The sequence below is a fragment of the Fukomys damarensis genome, unplaced genomic scaffold (genome assembly GCF_012274545.1).
Source record: "Fukomys damarensis isolate Sample0158 unplaced genomic scaffold, DMR_v1.0_HiC HiC_scaffold_26, whole genome shotgun sequence".
In the NCBI taxonomy this organism is placed as follows: Eukaryota; Metazoa; Chordata; class Mammalia; order Rodentia; family Bathyergidae; genus Fukomys; species Fukomys damarensis.
The window spans coordinates 17,230,428-17,238,547 of NW_022900938.1; the positions used below are offsets into that span (position 1 = coordinate 17,230,428).

Consider the following 8,120-nt stretch of genomic DNA (forward strand, 5'->3'; position numbering starts at 1 on the left):
TAACTCTTGGCCACTGTATCCACTCTCTTACTTTTTTCCCCTTTTCTCAGTCTAGATAACAGACTCCATTCAGAATCAATTCAAGTTCAAACCCTCTGTGAACCCTTCGCTAGACACCTGGTAGTGACTCACCTCTGGGTCCAGGTAAGATTTTGTGTGGAGTTTAATTACAACTCTAGTCTGGATCAGATTGCATTCTGTGTGTTTGGATTTCTGTCTCCCAATGAGACTGAAAGCAAACTTGTGACCTCCTTGTTTTGTCCCCAGGTCTCAGATTCAGGGGTGGCCTCTATTTTTGCTTCCATATACAAATAAGTCATTGAATGTCCTTTCCTAGGCTTCTTCTCTAATTTTTTCCAAGTAAAGTGTTTAAAACTTGGCCATTGTGATATAGTGGAAATAAATGACTCTCAACCTGTTAGTTGTCCAATATGCCAAGTTTGTGTTCCCCAAAAATCAAAGAATGAATTCCAAGAAACAATGGAGGTTAAGAGTAGGAGATGTTTATTGACAGAGATAGCTCCTGAGAGATGGGGAGAGAGATCCAAAAGTGGGTTGTCAGAGAGTCTAATTCTCAAAGGAAGTTTTACAGAGCAAAGTCATGAGGTGGGTACAAAATCATGAGGTAGCTACAACGTGGGTACCAACCAATAAAGTTATAAGCATAGCTGTTTAGGTAATATTGATCCAATGGGGAAGCAGCTCGTATAGTAAGTGCACGTGGAAAGAAGAAAGACTTTTTTTTTAGGAAGGAATGGATTAGGTGATCTTGGTCACCCACCTGGATGACTGATGTCTAGCTAGACTTCAGTAGACCAAGTGTTATTATCTTATCTGCTGGGAGGTAGGTAGGCCTGGTCATTTTGTCTGTATCTGGAGACCTGGCCTTTAACAGGTGTATCTCCAGCCACAGCTGGAATGTGTTCTCATCCTCTGCACTGACTTTCTTGGAAGGCCAGCCCTGGCTGGCTGCCTGTAATATTTTTACCTAACTTAGCTGTCTATAATAATTGTTTTTTTCTTCCTTTTTTCCTTTTTGGTACCAGGGATAGAACTTGGGTCCTTGTGCTTGCAAGGCAGGCAGCAGAACCACTGATCTAAACCCCCAACCCTGTCTATAATAATTGTATGACATTAGAACAGTATATGTTCCTGGATAAAGCTGGTCCTGAACACAGAATCTTCAAAGGTTTTTAGAATAAGATATTGTCCTTCCTGTGCAGCTAGGCATAGTATCTTTGGACAAGATACCCAGGATCATTTATCAGGTGGGTGCTAAGCAACAGGAACAGCTCAGCTGCACTTCACTCCTATATTTTACATGGTGAAGTCTAGGTTAAAATTTTTTTCATCATTGGGAATGATAATAGAATATATTACTAGTTTACTTGAAGCTTTTTCCCCACAGAAAATTAAAGCTCAGAATAAAACAGTCAAGTAGGGCTATTCTGAGGCTTTTCTTCAGGTTTCCAAAGAGAAACAAACACATTTCTCATTCTTTTCTGCCCTTAAATTTCATATAAAAATTAAGGAGGCACAAACCTAGCTTGTGTCGCATGTTTTGAGTTCCCTGATACACTGTGCCAGAACCAAGTAACTCCACACCCTCAGAAGTGGCTGTAACCCAGGATGACACAATCTGTGTTTGTCACACTGCCAACATAAGAAAAGAAAGAAATTGTTTAAAGGCCCTTTTGTTACATAGTAATGTTTTATTCAGAAGGAGAGGAAAAGTTGGATTGATACAAAAGGCAATTCTTCTCCTTTTCTACTTCATCCCACAACCAAATCAATTCTTGCCTCTGTGTTGCTAGTGCCTCCTACGACTTTATGCACCGGGACTTCTCATGGGCTCCCATTCAGCTGTAATGACGGATGTTCTACATACCTCACCAGTGCAGAGGGAAGACTGACACAACGGAAGGAGCTGGGTGATGGGTGGAGTTTATTTTTAAGGGTGGTTTGTCCCTATTTGTCCAAGAACATAGTTTGTTTTTTTTTTCTTTTTCATGTGGATAAACAAGAGAACCATTTTTGACCACCAGAGAATTGAAACTAGGAAGGTCACTTCAGTCCTGACCTCAGGTTTGAAGAGTCCAGAGCAGAACACATTGCTTGGTCACTAAAGTAAATAATCTTGACCTTTGGGTGTGGGCTGATGACTGGAAAACATTAAAAAAAATAATAAGGGAACCTTATGACTTGGACCTGGCTTGTTTTTAACATTCTTTTCTGTCTTACTAATATCTAGGATCTAGCCCCATATTGAAATGCCATGTAATGGAAACTAAAGAACTTTCTCTGTAACTTACCTAATGTCTTTTCAACCAGACCTGAACATTTCATTACGCAGAATGATTTTGATGGTCAAGCATTTTACCTCTTTGGTGTAGGTTGAAAAAAATATGTTTCCATTTAGAATTTTTAAACATAATTCTAACTACAAGTAAAAATGGAAAATCATATTTTCTACCATTATTCTGAAATTACTGAAGGAATTTTTCTAGGCTATGGCTTTAAAGGAACATCAACAACCCAGAAAGCATAAGTTTTTAATACAAAATGATAAGGATGAGAGTCACATGTTATAGTTTAAGTATGGAAGTGAATAATATAATATGTTACAAAAATCCTCTTCCTAATATGAGACTCATAGAAGCACAGATCTTGCAGTGATCCTCTATTATTTTTGTCTGTATGCTACCCCATTCTTTTGCCCTTTCCTTCTTTCGGTAATATCCCTGTGTGTGGGGGTGTAAATTTCCTTATATTATGAGAGCTGCCCATAGGTTACCCAGCGCTCCGCATCCCAGCCAGTCTTCTTGTGCTATCCACAGTGTTTGAACTTTGATGTGACCCCAAGTATGAGCCACGTAGCATTTTTCTACATGAACGATCCATACACTAGAGGACACACAGCCCTCGCTACCTGGGGCTCTGCTTCTTACAATCCAAAACAGACTGATCTGCTATTGGCCCTATGAAAATAAATCTGAGATAAACAGATAGATGTGACAGAAGGGGTAAAAAGAAACGTGTTGACTTTGCTTGGGTCTCTGGTTCTGGTCTCTGAGGTCCCCCAAAACACAGCTTTTCCTGCAGGGCTCCCACCTACCTCACCTTGTTCCAGATAATTCAGTCTTTCCACTCTAATCCAGCTCAAATTGCAACCAGAATATTTTAATCCAGGAACATCCATTCAAGAATATATTGTATTGACATTTAATGCTTATGGAAAAAATTTTATTGGTGAAAACTAAAAATTGGAATAGCCAGTTTACTGTGTTGTTTTGTAAAACATTGTAAAAACATTTAGGAAAAATACTGAAAGCATTTAAAATAATTTGCTTTAAGACTTTGCTTTTCATTTTGCCTCCTTTATTAATCTCTAGTACAAAATGTATCTTAGTTAAGAGTGACAGTAAATTGTTCACTGAAATTAGGGATGCCAGCTGGGTGTGGGGCACACGCCTGTAACTTCAGCACTTGGGAGCCTGAGGCAGGAGGATCACTGGGAGTTTGAGATCAGCCTGGGCTACACAGTGAGTTCCAGGTCAGCTTGAAGTGAGACCCTGTCTCAAAAAACCAGCTCCCCCTTACCCCCCGAAAAAGAGAAAACTAAAAACCTAACCCCCCAAAAAAATTAGGGAAACTGGTCTGATACTTTATTTTATATTATGATGCTTTTTCTTCTTTGTACCAGGGATCTATCTCCAGTCCTTGCACTTGTGAGTCAGTCGGTGGCACCATTGAGTTAAATCCCTGGCCCCTATATTATAATGCTTTTAAAGCATTTTTAATGTTTAAGAGAGATACATTTGTATTGGTCTAGGGATTTAGCTCAGTGGTGCTGCCGCCTAACTAAAAAATACAAGGTCCTGAGTTTGATTCCTGGTACCAAGTAAATAAATGAAATAAAAAAAAGAGATATACTTGTATTATGCCTAAATTATATACCATATCTCCCGATACACATACAGATACCCCAAATATTTTTTATTTATACAAACTAGTAGTCAAGAGAACGTTTTGTTGTTGTTGTTGTTGTTGTTTTAGGTTTTTTTGCGGGGGGGTTCCGGGTATGAAACTCCGGTTCTTGTGCTTGCAAAGTGGGAGCTGGAACCACTGAGCTAAATCCCCAGTCCTGTATTCTAGTCGTTGAAACTGTGGTAACTCTAGAGATGGGTTTGTTTAGCTTCTCTGGAGCTCAGGAAAAAGAAGATATGGTTATAGATGGGGTGTCTTTTAGCTCTAAAATCCTATCACATCACAGCTAGAAAAAGAAGTCAGTTTTGTTAGAAAAAGACTGCTGATTTTACCCCCACCCAAAATCAAATACTGCTTGTTATGCTTTCCTTTGAACTGTTTTCCAAAAACATTTTGTGAATGTGACTGGGGAAAATAAAGCCTGCCCCCCCCACACCAAATGAATGCAAACTATGTTGGCTTTGGGAAAAAAATCTGTTGTCTAAAGGACTCCAAAGTCATTGGCTGAGATGGTGAATTGATAAGGAGCAAAAACCAAAAACAACAATAAAAAACTCCCTCATAAATCTCAACAATGTCATTTACATAATATCATGAAAGCATATTTAAAAAGAAGACCAGATCTTTTTTTGTTTTGTTTTGTTTTGGTTTGGTTTTTTGAGACAGGGTCTCACTATGTAGTTGAGACTGACCTGGAACTCACTATGTAGTCCAGGCTGGTCTTGAACTCATAGCAATCCTCCTGCCTCGGCCTCCCAAGTGCTGGGGTTACAGGCGAAAGCCACCATTACCGGCCAAGAAGACCACATCTTTATACTTGCTTCAGTGAAAGAGAAATATGGAGCTGGAAATTTAAAATATCTCATGTAAAAACTGATGACCTGGGTACTCAGTGATTTCTTTATAGAAATATCAAATATTTCTTCTTAAAAAGTTCAATAATGTTTTGAATGTGCATTATGAAAATTAATGCTACATACCTTTATATTTTAGAATATATTATTTTAACACTTTTTCTCCCCTGCCCTTGCTTCAGCACTGGGATCAAACCTAGGGCCTTGTGGTTGCTAAGCAAGTGCTCTAGCCCAGGTTGCCCTACTTTAACAGTTTTTTAAGAAATTGATTTCAAATTATTTTTTAAAAGCCTCTATTTTCACTTTGGCTTTGCCCCTAAAGCATGAGGTACAGGAGAAACAGCAGCCTTGTGATGCGGTTTCGGAGTACATAGTTCATAACTGTGACTTTGGTATGTTTCACAATTTCAGTTGCAAGATGCAGAAACTCATTCACTCCACCCCAGGGCACAGGGTGTCTGGGAGTGGTTTTAGTTCCTTAGGTTTGTAAAGAATACTTATGGAAATTAGAGAAACTGAAATTGCAAGCTTCCCAGAGACCGCAGAACGGCTGAGGATCCTTGGAGGACAGCAAAGTGGAGTTTGGGGACCTGTTCTTGAGAGCAGGGTTCTCATCCCGGCGGGACATCCCACACACCTGAAGAGTGTTTGACAGTAGAGATTCTGAGGCCATCCTAGGTTGAGGTTCTTGTCTGGTACACCTGGGGAAATGCCTGTGCACTCTGGTTTTCTGAAAGCTCCAAGCTAGAATCCATGTGCTTTGTGTTACCTGGTGTCGTCCCAGCTCTCTTGGTGTCTGCCTCTCGATGATGCCACTTCTTGTTGGCTCCCTCAGCTTCTGCACTTTGTGCCTTAGTTTTTCCCCCAAACTTCCTATGCTGTCTCCTCCAAGTCTTTTCTCAGAGGTGACACTTCCCTGGCTTGTTATTGCAATTGCACCCTAGCCCTGCAGTCTTCCACTGGATTGTTTTATCCAACACTCACTACCTTCTAATGCACTACATATTTTTCTTATTTATTGTCCCCTCCATTAGAATCCAAGATCCAAGAGGAAGTATTTTTGTGTATTTCGTCCATATTGCAACCCCAGCAACTAAAACAGAGTAGGTGCTTAAGAAACACTTGTTGCCTGAAGAAGTGAATAAATGCGCAGGTAAATGCTTTCTGCTCAGTCACAGGCTGACTTTACTTTTGCTTTCTGGTGATCTCTCAGGGCCCTTCCTGCAGCCACTGCTCTCCACATCTCCTTTTCGATTTAGCTTCCTCAACTGATCATCTATTGGATCAGCTTTTCTGGATGGAATTTTTTGCCCCAGGTCATTTTGTGACCTGCCAGGTCAGTTCTCACCCAGCAGCAATAGAGAATCAAGGATCATAAAAACACAGCACAAAAGAGTACCCCTTGGGGCCACTCTCTTAGCGAGGGACGAGGGACGCGGAGTTTCTCCCAGAAGCTGACTTGGGTGAGGAGTAGATGTTCTACAAATTACCTACTCCCATGAAACTTCAATAAAATGGTCTAACCACATCTGCCTGTTTTGTTCAACTGAACAATGTATAAAAAAACATTTTCAATATTAACTTATTATAAAAATAAAACAAGAGGAGTGTGAGAAGTTATATAATTTTAAGTGACATTAAAATATGCTTTTAAAAGCCTAAGGGAAATTATGGGGAGAAATAAGGAATTTAGAAACATGCCACTTAAAGTGCCTTCTGAATTCTTTACTCGAGCTGGTGATAAAGGTCAGTGTGCATTTTTTAAAAATCCAAAACTTTAATATGACAAATAATGAAAAACTCCAAAGTCACTAATTATAAAGAATAGATAATTCATTATCTATTTATTGCATTTAAATCAGATTGTTAAAACAAGTATGATAAATACAGTATGAAAATAACTTTAAATTTCAAACAAAACAAAGTGAATCAAGCATAGGCAATGTGAAAACAAAGTAATAAAATTAGTGCTTAATTAGATTTGGGGGAGAAGCAACTGATTCTATCTCATCGCAGTTTCCCAGCTATATTTTAAGACTGAAGATACTTTAGCAAGTACATTTTACAACAATTAGAAATATAATAAGGATGTAAATCTGGTTTATTTAAAAGTAAAGTTTTTTTGCTTAGTGATACATAAAAGCCTTCAGAAATTCAAGTTTAACAAAAAAATGGAAGTAGAATCAAAGAAAGTACACTTAAAGCTGCTTGTCAACAATTAAAAAGTAGTTTCTATATTGCTATTAGATGACTTTCAACCACAAATAGTAATAAAAACAATTTTTTCAAAAGTAGCACTAAAAAATTTAAAACAAAAATAACCCAAAATGATGACTCTCTGCCTTTTTTAATCATCCACTTTCTTCTTTTAGTAGCTTTTGTAAACCATCACTATGAATGAATGTTCTTTTAGATATAATTGTAGTTGAAATTCCATTTTTAAAAAATTCACATTACTCCACAGTACAGTAATATGATGTGTGTGTATGTATATATATGTATATATAGATATACTTTTAATCTTAATATATAAAATACCACTGAGTATAAAAGTTTTCAAAGAAACTGTCATTTGTGTTATTCTCACAGTAGATATGTCATCTCAGTCTCACAGTAGTCTGTTGACAACTGGACCTAAAAGGGTAAGAATAGTTTTGGCAAAAAGAAAAAACATTACATTCTACATATATCGAGACAAAGGAACCCAAACTCCTCAGAACTAGTGATATTAATACACTTGTACTGTGTGCTTACGTGAAGTACCAAAACCTAACAAACAAACACAAACAAACCACTAGCAGAGTAGCTGAGTAGCAAGAGAACTACTCTGCTTGATAACACCAGCATAGAAGAGTGGGCTCCACCTTTGTCTTTTCTGTAGCACAGCGAGAACAGCCTGTCACTGCTAACACGATACACAGAGTAGTTCCCAAAGATGCATCCACCTGCAAGTCCAAATGATGTAACTGTGCCCCACAGATGCATAACCAGGGACGGGAAGGGTTGCAATTCTGAATAAGTATTCTAATCAGTTACATTTTCTTCCAACCTGCAACCTTTCCTCCTCCACCTATGATATATACCAACAGCCTTTGTGTCTTAATGCATAATGTCCTCAATGCACACAGTTGATCTTTTTAATACTAACATTTTATTGAGGTGATATTAGAATAGTTACACCAGTGGTCTACTTTTTAAAAGATTATTCAAAATCGATGCTTGGCATGTTTGCCTAGCATGCATGAGGCCCTAGATTCCATCACCAGCACCAAAATGGCA

General features: G+C 38.4%; 1 protein-coding gene across 2 annotated transcripts in view; it reads left to right on the top strand.

Moving 5' to 3' along the window:
* The window catches only part of Sestd1 (SEC14 and spectrin domain containing 1), a 136,493-nt gene that overhangs the window by 14,118 nt on the left and 114,255 nt on the right, over window positions 1–8,120 (top strand). For both annotated transcript variants that reach the window (XM_010636781.3, XM_010636782.3), the window contains exons 2-3: window positions 51–144; window positions 5,876–5,994. The gene's annotated coding sequence lies outside the window, so the exon portion shown is untranslated. The remainder of the gene's footprint in view (window positions 1–50; window positions 145–5,875; window positions 5,995–8,120) is intronic.